General features: G+C 45.5%; 1 long non-coding RNA gene across 1 annotated transcript; it reads right to left on the reverse strand.

Annotated features, from left to right (window-relative positions):
* Positions 1–11,111: 11,111 nt before the first annotated feature.
* LOC119626504 (uncharacterized) lies at positions 11,112–16,186 on the reverse strand. Its single transcript, XR_005242678.2, has 4 exons — positions 15,931–16,186; positions 14,244–14,472; positions 13,254–13,416; positions 11,112–11,437 (listed from the first exon to the last, which is right to left on the reverse strand). It is a non-coding gene; the product is annotated as an uncharacterized lncRNA (long non-coding RNA).
* Between the last annotated feature and the right edge of the window lie 1,734 nt (positions 16,187–17,920).

The following is a 17,920-nucleotide window of genomic DNA, read 5'->3' on the forward strand; positions in this document are numbered from 1 at the left end:
TCTAAAATTGACCATGTTATTGGAAGTAAAACACTCCTCAGCAAATGCAAAATAACTAAAATCATAACGAACAGTCTCTCAGACCACAGTGCAATCAAATTAGAACTCAGGATTAAGAAACTCACTCAAAACCACACAACTACATGAAAATTGAACAACCTGCTTCTGAATGATTCCTGGGTAAATAATGAAATTAAAGCAGAAATAAAAAAGTTCTTTGAAAGCAATGAGAATAAAGAGACAACACACCAGAATCTCTAGGACACAGCTAAAGCAGTGTTAAGAGGGAAATTTATAGCACTAAATGCCCACATCAGAAAGCTAGAAAGATCTCAAATTGACACCGTAACAACACAATTAAAAGAACTAGAGAAGCAAGAGCAAACAAATCCAAAAGCTAGCAGAAGACAAGAAATAACTAAGATCAGAGCAGACCTGAAGGAGACAGAGACATGAAAAACTCTTTTAAAAAATCAATGAATCCAGGAGCTGTTTTTTTTTTTGAAAAAATTAACAAAATAGATAGACTGCTAGCTAGACTAATAAAGAAGAAAAGAGAGAAGAATCAAATAGACACAAAAAAATGATAAAGGGGATATCATCACTGACCCCACAGAAACAGAAACTACTATCCGAGAATACTATAAACACCTTTATGCAAATAAACTAGAAAATCTAGAAGAAATGGATAAATTCCTGGACACATACACCCTGCCAAGATTAAACCAAGAAGAAATTGAACCCCTGAATAGGCCAAAAACTCTCAATAAACTAGATATTGATGAAACATATTTCAAAATAATAAGAGCTGTTTATGACAAACGCACAGCCAATATCATACTGACCATAGCTGCAGGCATCACACTACCTTATTTCAAACTCTACTACAAGGCTACAGTAATCAAAACAGCATGGTACTGGTATCAAAACAGACATGCAGACCAATGGAACAGAACAGTCACCTCAGAAATAATGCCACACATCTACAACCATCTGATCTTTGACAAACGTGACAAAAACAAGCAATGGGGAACGAATTCACTATTTAATAAATGGTGCTGGGAAAACCGGCTAGCCATATGCAGAAAACTGAAACTGGGCCCCTTCTTTACACCTTATACAAAAATTAACTCAAGATGGATTAAAGACCTAAATGTAAAACCCAAAACTGTAAAAACCATAGAAGAAAACCTAGGCAATACCATTCAGGACATAAGCATAGGCAAAAATTTCTTGATGAAAACACCAAAAGCAATTGCAACAAAAGCTAAAATTGACAAATGGGATCTAATTAAGCTAAAGCGCTTCTGCACAACAAAAGAAACTATCATCAGAGTTGCCTATCATCAGAACAGGCAACCTACAGAATGGGAGAAAAATTTTGTGAACCAGGCATCCAACAAAGGTCTAATACTCAGCATCTATAAGAAACTTAAGCAAATTTACAAGAAAATAACAACCCTATCAAAAAGTGGGTGAAGGATATGAACTGGCATTTCTCAAAAGAAGACATTTATGTGACCAACAAACATATGAAAAAAATGCTCAGCATCACTGGTCATTAGAAAAATGCAAATCAAAACCATGAAATACCATCTCACGCTGGTCTGAATGGCAATTATTAACATGTCAAGAAACAACAGATGCTGTGGAGAAATAGGAATGCTTTTACACTGTTGGTGGGACTGTAAATTAGTTCAACCACTGTGGAGGACAGTGTGGCAATCTCTCAAGAATCTAGAACCAGAAATACCATTTGACCCAGCAATCCCATTACTGGGTATATACTCAAAGGAATATAAATCATTCTACTATAAAGACACATGCACATGTATGTTTATGGCAACACTATTTATGATAGCAAAGACATGGAACTCAACCCAAATGCCCATCAATGACAGACTGGATAAAGAATATGTGGTACATATACACCATGGAATACTATACAGCCATAAAAAGGAATGAGATCATATCCTTTGCAAGGACATGGATAAAGCTGGAAGCCATCATCCTCAGCAAACTAACCCAGGAACAGAAAACCAAACACCATATGTTCTCACTCATAAGTGGATGTTGAGCAATGAGAACACATGGACACAGGGAGGGGAACAAAACATACCAGGGCCTGTCGGGGGGTGGGGGGTGAGGGGAACGACAGCATCGGGACAAATAGCTAACGCATGCGGGGCTTAAAACCTAGATGATGGGTTGATAGCAAACCACCATGGCACACCTATACCTATGTAACAAACCTGCACATTCTGCACATGTATCCTGGAACTTAAAGTAAAATAAAAAATAAAAAATAAGAATTTCTGCACGAAAGTAAAACTACAAGCTACAAACTTGGAGAAAATATTTGAAACACATATAGCTAACAAAAGATTAGTTTTAAAAATATATAAAGCACTTCTAAAATAAGAAAAAACTCAATAGGAAAAATGGGCAAAAGCCACAAAGAAGCATTTCATAGAACAAGAAACACATATAACTAATAAACCTATAATTAGATGCTCACCTCACCAATAATGATGAAGAGGCATTTCATCACCACGAAATGCCAGTTTACACCCATGTGATTAACAAATCCAAGAGGTATGACAATACCAAATGTTGGATATCAACAGGGTCTCAAACACATTGCTGGGGGGAAACTGGAAAACAATTTGACATTATCTTTTAAAGTTGAATGCTGGCATGCCCAGCAAATCTTTTTGATGTATTCCCTATTTCTCTAAGTATATACCCAAGAGAAAATTTAGTAGATGTATGCCAGGAGACACATATACAAAGAATAATCATAGTTGAACTTGCCAAAATAGCAAAAATCTGAAACCAACCTAACTACCTTTTGAAAGGAGAATGCATAAATAAATAATAGTATAGTCATAAAATGGAACATTCCACAGCATAAAGACAAAAGAGATACAGCTGGACTCTTTCACATGGGTGAATCAAAGCAGTATCATGTTGAATGAAAAGAAGCAGATCTCAGAAGACTGCATATACAACATGATACACTTTTTATAAAATTTGAAAACTAAGCAAAATTAAAACAAAACTAAGCAAAACCAAATAATACACAACTTAGGTACACACATTCCTGTTTAAAAAGCCTTTTAATAGAGGCAAGGAAATGCTAAGTATAATATTCAAGAAACATTTATCTCTGGGGAGAAGCTAGGGGTTGGAAAGCAGAAAACACACAGGGAGCTATAAGTTATTGAATATTCTGTTCTTGGTTTGGGAAGTGGGTTCTAAGTGTTTATTATATTATTTAGTGTATATACATAAAGTAAAAGAAAAGATGGCTTTCAATGGATCAGTGGCGATGATGTGCCATGAATGATTAATTGTGATTAATCTAATTCTGTGAACAAAAGAGCCAGTCAGTCAATAAATAAGAAATCCCGGATCCATCACACGCTAATTTTATGAAATTTTCTTGACCATGGGGAAATAAAAACCATGGACTATTATAAGGATTAACTGACAGATAAATGGGAGCTGTTTTATATCAGCTTTATTGGGATTTAATTCATATCCCATACAATTCACCCATTTGAAGTGTATCTATTTCAGTGGTTTCTTATGGAGTTGTGCAACCATTACCACAATCGATTTCAGAACATTTTCATCACCCCACAAGGAAACCCTGTACCCATCAGGACTCATTTCCTATGCTCACCCATCCCCCAACCACAATCTATGTCTTTATAGATTTGCCTACTCTGTACACTTCATATAAATGGAATCATAGAATATGTGGTCTTTTGTGGTGGGAGTTAATATTTTTATTATCTTTTCCTAGGACAGAAGTTACTAGAGTATGGTGATGTGAATCTCTACTGGCCTACAAATATCTGCCCATATAAATGTTGGCTGTAGTTGTAACCATCAAAGTCATTTTGTAAATGATTAAGCACTGTCTATCATCTAGACACTGCAATACATTGTCTTATTTTTTTACACAAGTCTAATGACGCACTATCAAGCAGGCATAGAGAAGCCAGACAACCTGGTCAAGGTCACATGGGTAGTTATGGGTTCAAAACAGGGGTTTATACCCAGGTATGTCTGGATTGAGAATCCAGGATCTTAATCACCTGACAATGTCTCTACATACAATGAAAAGCTATTCCTATTTTTGTGTATGTGTGGAGGAGGGTGGTAATTAGCTTAATTTTTTTATGATTTTTCGTTGTTGTTTCTGTCAAAGTTAATTTGCAGTTTTCATTGCAATCAAGTAGGGTTAATGGTTTGAGTTATTCTTTGCCTGGCTAAAATTATCCAATATTTAATCTTTTTTTTTTCCTAGAAAAACGTACCTGTGGGAAGAGTAGCAATTATCACTCAAGAGAAATGTGCCAATGAATGAGTAGCAGATTGTTGACTTAAGGGTTAGTAAAACATAAAGAGCTCCCTAAGTCCTTAATTATTGGTGTACAGTTAAGGATGTACCTGCCTGTTCTGAGGTTCCTGTGGGTATAAGGTCAGAGTAACAGGAGCTGTTATTTTATGGGCATTGAGACAGACTTTCTCCGAGTGTCTAGCAGTGGTCACTGCATATGGGAAATAAATGACAGATAACAAAGACATGAGGTTGGGGAAACAGTTAAACCTAATTCGATTTAGTTTAACACATGGAGATTTCAGAATTTCTATAAAGGAGGGGTCAGTGTTTTTCTTGGAAGAGGGCACTCAGGAGGGTAATTTTATGCTAGTTTTACAAAGCAGAGAACTCTGTTTTGTTGATTATACGTTTATCTGGAAAAAGGGTTGTTGCTTTTGGAACGTATACATTCCCACAGAAAGACATAAAATTCATGGCCCCTTCTTCCCTATTTAGCCTCAAGGGAGCTTAAGAGGACCTGATTAAGCAAGGAAAGTCATCAAACTTTCTTGGACAGCTCAGAAATCCCTGGGGTTGAGTTGAGTTTTAGGTGAAGGGTTCACATTGGTGTTAAACCAGTTTGCCCCATCTCATCACTGTCTACACTTGACAAGACTGCTGTTTGCACTACACTCACACTGACAGCCAGGACACAAGTATTCATGCTTAAGACCCAAAAGAGAAACACCTGGCTATGAATACCTGCAACTATATCATTTTTTTTTAATTAAATAACTGCATGATCTATTTCCAGGAGAGCAGGAACTTCCAATGGAGCCCAGGCTCTAAGGGCATACCTCTCTGCCCTTGTCTCCTGGCCTCCTTCCCACCATCTAACAGTGGGGTTCCAGATTTTTCCTCTTCTCTGAGCACCTAGGATTCCTTCCTCTCCTCCCTGCCCCCATCCCTCCAATGCAAAAATGCAAAATAAGGCAGAGTTTTGTGACAACTTCATCCCAAAGTGGTACAGTGAGTCTCAGTTTGCCCCAGAAGCCACTTACAGGGAAGAGGGGCCTGCATTCTTACTTAATCAGGGAAATACTCCTTCCACTCTGAGAAAAAATGAAATCGCCTTAGCAGGGGAGAAAAATCTTTATAAGTTGGCTAGTCCCTGACAATAAGAGAAAATCAATAGTGGCTGGTATGTATCTATGTCTGTGGAAGGTCTAAATTGCCTCAGCTTATTCTTACTCAGCACAGGATGGGCTGGTGATTGGATGGTAACTTAAAGTCATAAAGATGAGGTACATGAAAGAGCTATGCTAAATCCGGGATGACCCAGATTCTTCCCGAAACTCACTAGAACATAAGCTCCATGAGACCAGGGGTTTCTGTTGCTTGGAACTTCCGAGGCTTTCAATAAATTATTACATGAATGTGTGAAAGCCAAAATGGATGGATGATGTGGGTCACTGACAAGCCTGTCTCCATCTGCGGCTAGAATTTCTAGCGAGGGGAGGAGCAGAGAGGTCAGCCCCTCTCACCCTACCCCTAGGAGTGTTGCTATGCCCATCACACCAGCACCAACCCCTTTCATTCCCTAGCAGTATTGCTAATAATACTAATTATTCTATGCCAGGTGATTGACACTCATATTTAAGCTAAACTTCACAATAACACTATGAGGTAGGTGTTAGCATTCTCATTTTATAGATAAGGAAACTGAAGTTCACAGAGGTTAAGTAACTTGCTCATTGTCTCACAGTTAAACAGCCAAGTAGGAATTTTAATATAGCCTTGACTGACTTCAAAACTCACTATAGATTATCAGGATGTAAAGGGATGGGTGATATCTACTTGTGTGTTATAATGCAGAGGTTCTAAAAGGACACAATGTGCCTCCTATGAGGAAAAGCCATCACTGGTCAACTCCAACACAAGTCAACCATTTCCATCTTAATGTTATTACTTAGAGGATTGGCATTATTGGTTACTATTGTGTCCTATCAGAATTCAACTAAAGTTTGTAATACATTTGGATGGGTTCTCACTGATTTATTTATAGTTTGAGGCATAGATACCTCATCTTCCCCAAGAATGAAAGCCATGTCTTTTAAGAGATGCAGGCTCTATTATACTTAGAAAAACATTAGCCATCGTTTGAATATTCATAGAAATATCAAGAACCTGGCACTAATCTCCAGACACTTAAAGACTATTTAAATAGTTCCTTGATGCAACATGCTTATTGGTTAAGTATTGTAAACAATTGTGAACCATATTGTGCCTACCATAGAAGTGATGTCACTCACCATAAAAATCACAAGATTACATTATAACACACAAATCAGGCATTCTCAATGATTTATGTAGCCAAATGCCAGACTTCTAAAAAAGAGCTGACATGGCACTGTAGATAGGCATCTAGTATGATATGGTTAGGAGTCTCCTTGGTCTGCTAAATTCCAGAGAGACTAGAAGTCTGCAGAATATATTGAAGTATAAATAACCACATCTGTTACCATTGAGTAAAGGACAGAAGGCAGAATGGGATGGGGGCTCATGGACAAGGGCTAATGGAAAGAAAATGAAAACCACCTTTTCTCAATCTCCTCTCCTGGCCTTGGACTAAGCTCTCAAAATATGTGGCAATGGCCTCCACAGTTTCTTAAGTAACCGATTAACAAGTCAAGTCAATTTTTAAACAACTGACTTGCACATTTTTCCTCTATCTCTCTGATCACTTTTCCAACAAAATTCCTCAAAAGAGTTGTTGATATGGACTATCTCTCATTTCTCTTCTCCAGTTCTCTCTAGAACCTTTCAAACTGCCCTTGACAAGGCCACCAGTGACCTCTGTGCTGCCAGATTCTGTGGTCGGTTCTCCAATCCTTGACCTTTCAGCCACATTTGACGGTCAATCACACTGTCCTTGGATGGAGGGCTGGAATTTGGGGCTATTTTGTTCACTATTGTATCCCAACTTCTGGAATAGTGCCTAGTGCATAGCAGGTGTTTCATAAATACTTATTGAATAAATTGTTCACTTCCTGGAGGAGGTGAATCATAAAGAATAGGTAAGAACTAACCAGGCAGGTGAGGATGGAAGAGAATTCTGGCCAGAAGAAATAGAACCTCAAAGCCACAGAGGCCTGAGAGAACTTGGCAGATTCAGTAACATCCAAGTAGTTCTGAATGGCTCTGAAGGATGCTCTCCATTAATTCCCATCTCCATTCAGGGGGTCTCTTGCACAGTGAGGCCCCTTCATCCCTAGGGCGATTAAGCCATTTCCTGGCTTGTTTTAGGGAGAAGCTCTTGGAGCCTGAGACTCATTGCCCCCCTTCCCAGCTCCGGTGCTCTCACTTGAGGAGCAACAGCTGCAGGTGAGGGCCACGGGAAAGGAGCGAGTGAAGACAGAAGAGAAGAAACAAGCTCTCAGATTAATCCTGTGAGTTCATCACACCGGAAAGGTGGATCCAGAAAAGCCATGTTTGGCAGGTAACGGGCTCTGCCTGTGTGACTCAGCAGCCTCTAGCGTGGCATCCAAGTTGAGCTGGTTGAAGTAAGCCTCGTTCCCCAAGGCCTGATGAGTGAGCTTGTAAAGGGCTCGCTGAAATGCATTGCAAAACCATTCACTGTTCCAGCAAGATGCTTTAAAACCAGGCTCAGAACTAATCCCAAAAGAGGGAGTCTTGATCCAAGTTCACAATGCATGTGAATAAGTCACCCAGCATCTGCCAGCTTTTAGTTCCATGTAAACTGGGAAATCAACAACGTTCTGTTGGGTGTGCAGCCCATTAGTACAGGGCCACTGGTTCTCAAAGACTCTGGGATTGAGATCCTCGGCCTCCACAACAGGGCCGCTTCACGTGCCTCTTGCTTTTCTCACCAAAGCATCTCAGTGTTTTCCCAGGATGGATGATTTATCCCATTCAGTAGATGAGGCCCAGATAAGCTAAATTCTGCCTGCAACCACCCAAGTCAGTTCCTGAGGTCAGAATCGAGACCTAGACCTGCCAGCCCTGTTGTGGCCATTGGATGGCATCCTCTGTGGGACTCTAGAGGACAGTAGAGGCCACGGGGCAAGTCTTCTTGCATGGAAACTGGTGGGCAAAGGGGATGGGCAGGTGTGGGGGTGGAGCACTGAGAACCTCTCAGCACAGCAGAAAGAACAATTCAAAGCATATGTCCTACCTGAGGTGTGTCAATGATATTTTCTTTGTAAATAAAGGACATCAGTGCTGAAATCAGTAGTTGTATAATCATAAAAGGTTGAACTGGAAGGGGCCCTGGGAGAGCATCAATCCAATTTCTTTTGTTTCTTGGTGAGGAAATGGAGATCCAGAAGGTCTGTTTCAGTTGCTCAAGGTCGCACAGTGTGTTTATGCTGGCACCAGCACTGGAAGGCTTGTATCTTCAGCACGGATCCTGTGCTCTTTGCAAATGCCAGTCATTCTCACAATAATTCTGTTTTTTGACGCCACTTTGAAACCAGGTCAGTCTCCCCCTCTAAAACTTTAGGTAGCTCCTCCTCTCTGCTCTTCTGACCTCTGAACTGAAACCACGGAAAGACATCACAGTTAAAGGTGGGTGTGCACTGCTCGGCATTGTAACTGAAGACTTAAAACCCCTTGAATCTTCTACTCATTTGGTCTTGGAGCCAAAACTAACACAGCCATGAAAAGAAATGCTGGGAAACCTCCGAGACACTCTTGGAGAGGCAGCTTCTGGGAGTTGGTGAGCCCGGTTTCACTGACAAGGTCAGGCCCACTCTGGGGCATGTGAGGGAAACGTGTTTGGAGCCGTGTTCTCAGGCTACCTGCCTGGGCCTTCCATTCCACTGAGTGACAATCATGGCTCTCGGCAGGGCGGCAGCTGCCAGCGGGAGGCTCTCCCATCACTCACTCACCCACCAGGTGTTCCTCCCAGCCACCACAGCAGCTTGGCAGGGAGTGCCACTGCCAGGGTGCTGATGGGCAAGGCGGTGCAGTGCTTGCTCCTCTGCCATCCAGGTGTCAACATATGGAATATGGATCTGCCCTTCCTTAACAAATAAATAGAACTTTTACAGGCTGAGTAATCCCACATGGGATAAGCCAGACTGCTAGTTACCCCAGGTTTTCCAGCCAGGATCGAGCCTCTTTTGTACTGGATCACAGAGCCCATCAGAATTCTTGTACGGAGTGGTATTTCCAGAACGCTGGTCATCCACTGGGTAGCCGTGAGGCTACATGTCCCTCACACTGGAGTTGCAGGGAGCCAAGTATTCCTGGAGTTCCCTTTGGCAAATGTCCTACCTCAGTTCCCACAATCTATGTTCATGGTTCTGTGCAGATGCAATCAATTCCTCCCAGTCAGCCTCAGGAAAGAGTGACAACTTAAGGAAGGGGCACTCTCTTGCAGGGAAAGACATCCACCCCAAACCTCTTCATTCTTCTCCCAGCTGCTTTCTGACCTCAGTGAAATGGGCAGGGACACAAACTCTTGAGTCGTTTTCATCTTTGTGCTGATTGGCTTCCAATGCCAGGCCTCTAGTGAACAGGGTAGTCTGGCTGGATCCTGACAAGTGAAAAGGGGATACTGGCAAGGTGGACAGAGACCAGGCTGGAAGTTGAGTCCTGGAGTTCCACAGCCACACAGGATAAAGCTCATAGTGCTAACGTAGTAAGAGCACCAGCCTAGGAATCAAAAGTCTTGGGGTTTAAGATGCTTGCTTAGGTGTCACTTAACTTTCTTGAACCTCAGTTTCTTCAGCTATAAAATGGGGATAGTAATACCTTCCCTGCTCACCCCACCTAATTATGAGTTAGAATAAAGGAAAGCTTTTGGAAAGCCAGTGAGTACTCCCCAGAAATAAGTTTTCACTTTGCCTTTGTTCCTTGTTTTGTTGTCGTTGTTTTTGTTTCTTTTGTGTGGGTTTTTTTGTTATTGTTATTTGTTTGTTTGTTTTGGAGACAGAGTCTCGCTCTGTCACCCAGGCTGACTGCAACCTCCGCTTCCGGGTTCAAGCAATTCTCACACCTCAGCCTCCCGAGTAGCTGGGACTACAGGCACACACCACCATGCCCAGCTAATTTTTTGTATTTTAGTAGAGACAGGGTTTCACCATGTGCCCAGGCTGGCTGGTCTTGAACTGCCTTAGCTCAGGCAATCTGCCCACCTCAGCCTCCCAAAGTGCTAGAATTAGGTGTGAGCCACCGCACCTGGCCCACTTTGCCCTTGTGAGCAGTCACGGTGTTCCTGCCTACTGGTTGGTTTAGCCACCTTGGCCCATTGCTGAGTGAGGGGTGGGCTCCCCTGAGGGAGGACAACGTAGGTCAGCCCCTGGGGTTATCATTTGTTCCCCTCCTTTCTGTAAACTGTCGACAGATACTGCTCAAAGAAGAAAGGTACACCAACCCTAGTTACAAGGAAGGACTAGTCCTGCCCCTGATGGCTGTGGCTGATCGACGAGGAAGTAAACTTGGACTGGGAAATCACAAACTGTCTTGGCCTGCAACATACATCCCATTGATAAACCTATTGATAAAGCCTAACATCGATAAGACATCTGTCTGGACCTTCCAGGTCTGAACAGACAGGGCAGCTGCTGCGAACCTGGGGAAACTGACAATCCGATTCCTCTCTGTGATCTGAACCTTCCCTCTTCTCACTGCATCACCAGTGCAGGCCTCTCTGACTCACACAAGACCGTTTTTTAGCACAGGGTCACATCGAGGTCAACCGTCAACCCCAATGCTACAGAAACTCACCTCTGACTGCGAACCTCCAGGTTTGTTTTAATCTACCAAGCAATGAATTGGCACTTTTCACTGAGGAATGACTACTGGGCCCTTTAGAGCTGCTTTAAGCTCCGTGACTTAATGACTCTCCTGTTTAATGGAAGCAAAAGCCGTTTAAGTGGTCACAGCTGCCAGAAACGCTGCTAAAAGAATGAAACTTTCTGAGCAGGTAGGGCAGTAGCAGCGCTAATCTCCGAGCCCGCCAGCCCTGCCCGCCCTTATCTCAGGCTTGTTTTGACAGCACCTGGAGCTGGTCCCATGAGAAGAGCAGCAACCTCGCTCCTTTCCCTTTTCTCGTCTTCTGCTGCAGCCCATGGTTTGCTGCAGGGGGGAAGGAAGAAACAATCAAACATTGTCTTGTTGAGGATTGGTGTGTCAGGGCCTCATGGAATAAATAGTATTTGCCTGGGAGGGGAATTGGCTGGAAGACAGCTCAGTGTCAGGTGTGGGCTGGGGCGGAGGGGCAGGAGGGCGGTGATGTTTGGGTTTGGTTTTATTATTAGTTTAATCTTTTTCTCTCTACTGCTATGGATTTCTTTTCCTCCTGACAGGCCATTAAGCACAAAGCTTGTGTCTTACCCAGCCTCTGCCAGGAAGAAACAAAAGACATTTTCCAAAGGACGTGCCCTTGCGTTACTAGGGCTCCTCGGTCACTCCCTGTCCAGCTGTGCGTGGCAAAGGGTGCACGCTGCAGGACCCTCGCAGGGTGAAAGCTCCTCTGGGAGCCCTCCGTCTGCGTCTGCAGCCCTGGCAGCTCCAGATGTCTTACCTGATGGGTTCATGGCTCTGTCATTTTGTCTCTGAGGCAAATACTGAAAGGACAGTAGGCTCCTTTGTAGGTCTGGGGAAACTGGGAACCCCGCACCCCGGTATCCCAGTCAGTCAGCACTTACTGAGTGCTTCATGTATGCATGTCACTAATGGCTCTAGCCTGCTGCATTGCACAGTTCCTTCAACAATTTTGCCTCAAGAAAGCCGCACGTCTCTCCAGTATAAAGTACTAAAGATCAGTGACTATGAGACAGACACTTGAAGGATTGCTCCATAAAGGCCGAGCCCTCCTTATCTTAGAAGAATAAGAACATTTTCTTGTAAGGACAACAAGAGCCCGGTAGCCTTTCCACAGCCACAGAGCAGCGGAGCAGTGAAAGGGTGCCTGCACTGTGCAATCGAGAGTCTTCTTCCTGGCCAGGCATGGTTGCTCACACCTGTAATCCCAACACTGTGGGAAACCAAGGCAGGAGGATCACTTGAGGCCAGGAGTTCGAGACCAGCCTGGGCAACATGGTGAGGCCCCGACTCTACAGAAAAATTAAAAAATTACTCAGGGATGGTAGCATGCACCTGTGGTCCCAGCTACTCAGGAGGCTGAGGTGGGAGGATTGCTTGAGCCCATGTGGTAGAGGCTGCAGGTGAGCCACGTTCTCTCCACTGTATTCCAGCCTGGGCAACAGAATGAGACTCTGTCCCCCCACCCTCAAAAAAAAATCTTTAACCATAAACCTTTCCCCCATCCCTAAATCCATTTTGGCTATAAGCCATCTACCCAATGGCTGTAGTAATAGTTGTTGATGATTGAGAATGTACAGTATGTTGGGCACTTGCTAAGTGCTTTCCATATATTACCTCACCATGTGGCAAGCCTGGAGAGAGTGAGGAACTGCCCAAAGTCACACAGGTCATCAGGCTTCCCGAGAACGGCACCACGGCCTTGGCTTTACAGGCATGGCACTTGAGTTCACCTTCACATGCTGGGGATCCTGTGTTCCCAGAAGGCAGAGACCCTATCTGTGCACTTTTGTTAATTATTTTTGCATACAAAATAATTCAGTCCTGTGCTCAGTGCCATGAACAATTAGGGATTTAATACATGCTTTTTGAGGGTGGTAACGATCTCACCATCCCAGCCAGTGAAATAACCATTCCCTCCCTTCTCTCAAAGAGAAACAAAGAGCCACAGCAGACCGAGCCACCCCAGGCACACTGCAGGGTATCTGGAGATGGCACCAGCAGGTGAGTCCCGCAGACCTGGCTTTGGATCCTGGCCTGGTCACCCACGGCCTGGCCCCTGGGGTGCACCAGCTGACCTCTCCAAGGCCAAGTTTCCCCAAACATGGGAGAAAGTCACAGCACCTACCTTGTAGGGTCATTGTGAAAATGAAGTGAGAAAATGCTCACGGTGTTCCCAGCAGCCCTGCCTGGTGGAAGGTAGGTGTTTCATGTCAGTTTCCTTACTCAGCACCCAGGCATCTTCTTCCTCTTGTGGAGCTCTCAGCACTCAAGAGCCCCTTCAGTAAGACCTGGAATGCAGTTGTTGACCAAAGGAGTGCTGGCAGGGAGGGAGGATCCCCACTTGGGTGGCCGTATCTCCTACCTCTGCTCTTGGTCCCCCTCTGCCTTGGGGACATTCCCACCAACACAGGCTGCTGGTACCACACCCTGCTGACCAGCACGCACTGCTCTTCTTACTTACCCCAAAAGCCCAGACTTGAATATCCTGTTGTCCTCAGTGGCACGGCTGAGACCAGGCTGGAGCTTTTAAACAAGATGTAACTCAAGTGGGGAATAACATGCAAGTAACTCTGAAGGTGACTGCTGCACCCTGTGGCCCACACAGAGAGGCTCTCTGCCCAGCCTCACTTGTCTGCAAAGGATATCCTCCAGCCTATCTAGAGTCCACAAGGTCCAGGCTGGAGAGAAAGAGACCAAGGAGCCAGACGTCTCTCTCCCACCCACAACCTACTTTCTGAGTTCTTACTTCCATACTGAAGACAGGCCTTCTTCAGGAAGACAGACTTCTATCAGGAGTCAGAGTTCCTTTCAGTGGTTCTTGCCTTATTATATTAAGGAGTGTGGCCCAGCAAATAAACGTCAATTCAACAATAAACCCTGTGTCTATACATGCAATGCTCCCTAGAACAGTGGGGAAAGGGAAGAGGAGGGGAATTTGATTACAAGTGCTTTATGTTTACACTGTCTCATTAGATGCTTCCAACAGGCCTATCAGATATTTTAGGACCATCATTCCTAATTTGCAGGTGACAAAAGTTTGGCTTGGAGAGGTTAAGGGAATGACCAAGCTAAGTCCAGTTCTCCTGTCTCCCTCCCTTGAGTTCAGGATACCAACCCAGTCCCTGAATCTTCCCCAAGAACAAGCCTGGGGCCAGGGTGAGAAAGGGGCTTCCTGGAAGAGCTGAGTTAAATTGGCACTGGATGCAGCCACAGGCAAGAGGACATGGTGGTTGTCTCTCTCTCTGCTAGGTTATAGTTCAGGAGACCTGGTTCAAGCCCAGGTTTTGCCACTTGGAAGGCTGTATGGTCTGAAATCATTATTCTCAGTGCCTCAGTTTCTGCATCTGTAAAATGGTAAGGAACAAACCAATTAATATACATAAAGCCCTTAGTGCCCTTGATGCCTAGAACATGTATTTAATAAATATCAACATTTTTATTAACATTGTTATTGTTACGTTATTCCCTTTCAAAGTCCTGCAAGAAATAAATGGGATGACAGATGTGAAAATGTGTTATAAGCTGTAGAGGTAAGAAATGACCACTCATGCATGCTGGGAAGGTAACAGGAAAAGGACTTGGCCTTAGATGATGTCATTGAACAGCCTCAAACTTTCAACAGGAAGCACATAAATACTCCAAAAAGAGTACTCCAACAATTTGAAAGCCGGCCACCGAGTCCAAGTTTCTGCCACAGTTCCAGGGCCAAGTCTGTTTCCAGAGAGCCCTGTAATTGCTTTCAACCTGTGCCTCACCCAAACACCATGGCTGGCGCAGGTGGACACCTTCCCTCTCTTCTCCTTCCACGGTGGGCCCCAGAAAGAAATACTCCAATAATTTACCTTGTGGTTTTCAACTTTAGGCCAGATTGTTTGTTACGTATATAACTGTTTGCATTTCACTTACTTATCCTCAGTCATCACACACCTGGGAGGGAAGGAGGCTGCGCAGAGGCCCCGGAGCCCCAGCCCCGCGTGGTTACGCCTGTCCGCACTTCTGGTCTTAGTCCTTGAGTGCGTTAGTGTGAATGGAGCACACAATTAAGCTCTGTCTCCCTTTCTCAGCGAACTCAGGTGCAATCCTTCTTGACAGTCTGGAGGAACCAGGAAGGCTGGCCACCCAGTGAGTTGCTGCTAGCCAATTAATGGCTGAAAGCCCAATAGTACCACCCCTCACTGTCTTGTAGCAAAGACTCCTTGGCTCATGTTTAGAATGTTAGCCAAATAAGAGTCACTGAGTGCAACTTTATGGCAGCACTCGGCTGGAAACAATGGGGCATCTAGGGGAAGTGTCCGTGCTTGGTCCCTGCCCTTACAGAGATCAGTCTGGCTGATGGAATGAGACCAATGAAATGGAAACAATGAGCAAATCATAAAAGGCAGTACTGTCATGAAGAGTTCGATTTTATGACAGAATGCAATTGTTAGAGTAGGGAGAGATGGCCAAAAGCTAGAGTGGGCAGGGAAAGGTTTCTGTGGGAAGAGGTTTGTTAGCAGGGCCTTTCAAGCGCACAGGAGTTGAACTGGTGGGAGGGAGAGTGGCATTCCAAGTTGGGGAAGCTACGTGAGAGAATCTAGGAGACAGAAAAGAACAAGGGCTGTTTATAGAGTAGAGGCCAAACTGGCATGACCGGAGTAGAAGGAGGGCATCCTAATTCCCAGCCTTATCCACCGCTTTGAAAGAACCAGGAAAATGAATTCCTATTGGCCATAAAACTAGTTGAAGGTGATGTAACCCGTCCTATTCAGCCTTCCACATTTACAGCTATACAGGAACAAGTCTCTGAAACTCAGTCTCCTCACTCGCAAAATGGGATGGTAATACACGTCTAGCAGAGCCAGTGAGAATTAAAAGGGGTAAGACGCACAGGCTCCCAGGGCAAGTACTAGCAGACAAGGAATAGGGCAGTCCTCCCTTCACACTCCACAGAGAATAAACGTCCTCCAACTCTCCCAGGAGGCAGAGCCCAGCTCTCCTTCCAAACAGCCTTGGAGTTGCTTGGCCTCTGTACTTCTTTAGCGACGTTGTGGGCAAAAGACAAATGCAGTTCTCTTGTACCTGCCAAGGAGAACCAGACCCTGTGTGGGTCTCTTGCTGTTACATTGCTCCACAGTGGATGCCGGATGGGACTGAGGCAGGCCCACCTGCCCGGAAAGCCTGCCTGTACGCGGACCCCGTGGGGCCCTAACAAACACCCTCCCAGCCACAGGGGCTCTGCAGAGCTAAGCCAGCTGTCCTGTGGAGGCGGGGACCCTCCTCCTGCCCTGCCACTCTCTTTCTCCTGAGAGGACAGGCAGGTGGGCATGGCCACAGGAGAACCTCTCAAAGGTGCTAACTGGCCCAGGGAAACAAATGTGGCCTGGTAGGGAGTTGCCTACCAGAGACTCAGAGAGAACGGGAGAAGTTGAATGAGAGGAGGCCGTCATAGAGCACGCCGTCCTGCACGCAGCCTCGCGTTAGGGAAAGCATTTGTGAGGGAAGTGGCGATAGGTGGTTGCTAGGTTTGGAAACAAACAAACAGCCGACGAAAATGTTTCGGAAAGAAGGAGTGTCTACTCAATCAGCCCCGAGGGACATGTCCGCACTGCCTGACCGTGCTCCTCAGCCTGGTTTCAGGCCACCGAGTCCAAGTTTCTGCCACAGTTCCAGGGCCGAGGCTGTTTCCAAAGAGCCCTGTAATTGTTTTCCACCTGTGTCTCACCCATTCCACCTGTGTCTCACCCAAACACCAAGGCTGGCGCAGGCGGACACCTTCCCTCTTTTCTCCCTCCAGGCTGGGTCCCAGAAATCATTAGAGGAGGGAGGAATAAGTCCAGCGTGGCTGTGCCTGGCAGAAGCCCGGGTGGGTCTGTGGGGCTAAGAGGCAAAGGCGGGTGGCGAATGTAGGCCAGCGGGAGCCTGGAGGGGTTGACACCGCCTGCTCCACGGCAAGTCCCTGGAGGAAGAGCCCTGCTATGCCCTGAGAGCGAGCGCGGGCAGGTGTAACCACGCGGGGCTGGGGCTGGGGCTGGGGCTAGGGCTGGGGGCTCCGCGCAGCCTCCTTCCCTCCCAGGGACACCGCACAGCTGCGCTCTGCCGACTGCGCGGGCCTTAAGATGCTGGTGGCTGCCGCGGGCTTGGCCTGCTCCTCGCACACGGCCATCCGGGAGCCACCGCGCTGTGCCTCTGCTTCAGATGCTTGGCTAGAGAAAGGGTGGCAAGACAGGGCAGTGCGTGTGCGCGCGCGGGGAAGTGCATATGAGTGCACACATATACATATGTGAGCGCATGTGTGTCTGCGCGTGTGCGTGTCCATGGGAACCAGAGGAGGCACCCTCATTCTGAGCCGCCAGAGGACTGCCTGAAGCTGCTGGATAGAAACTCCCCTAGAATGTAAGCTCCGTGGGGGAAGGAGTTTTGTTTGATGGCTGCTATATTCCCAGTGCCCATTAAAGTACTGGGGACACGGCAGATGCTTAATAAACAGCTATTAAGTTAATCAATGGACTCCAGGAATGGAGGCATGCCGGCCCTTCTGGAACTGGAGAAAGGACAAGGCCACATTTTATCACCTTCTCTGTTCTTCTTGGTACCAGCCCTGGCGTTCCTGGCAACGCCAATCCTCCTCACCTGCAGGTGGTGCGGAGTTTTCCTCCCTGCTCCTGTTCTTACACCTTCACCCCTTTGTCTCTGTTTCCTGCTGGCCCTGTGTGTAAGCGGCCCCGCAGTCAGAGTGGGAGACAGGAAGGTGAAAGAAGCAGAGCTCTGGAAACAGAGAGCTACCAGGGTGGCCTCTTCCTTCTGGAAGGACAC

Source organism: Chlorocebus sabaeus, chromosome 1 (assembly GCF_047675955.1).
Source record: "Chlorocebus sabaeus isolate Y175 chromosome 1, mChlSab1.0.hap1, whole genome shotgun sequence".
Classification (NCBI taxonomy): domain Eukaryota; kingdom Metazoa; phylum Chordata; class Mammalia; order Primates; family Cercopithecidae; genus Chlorocebus; species Chlorocebus sabaeus.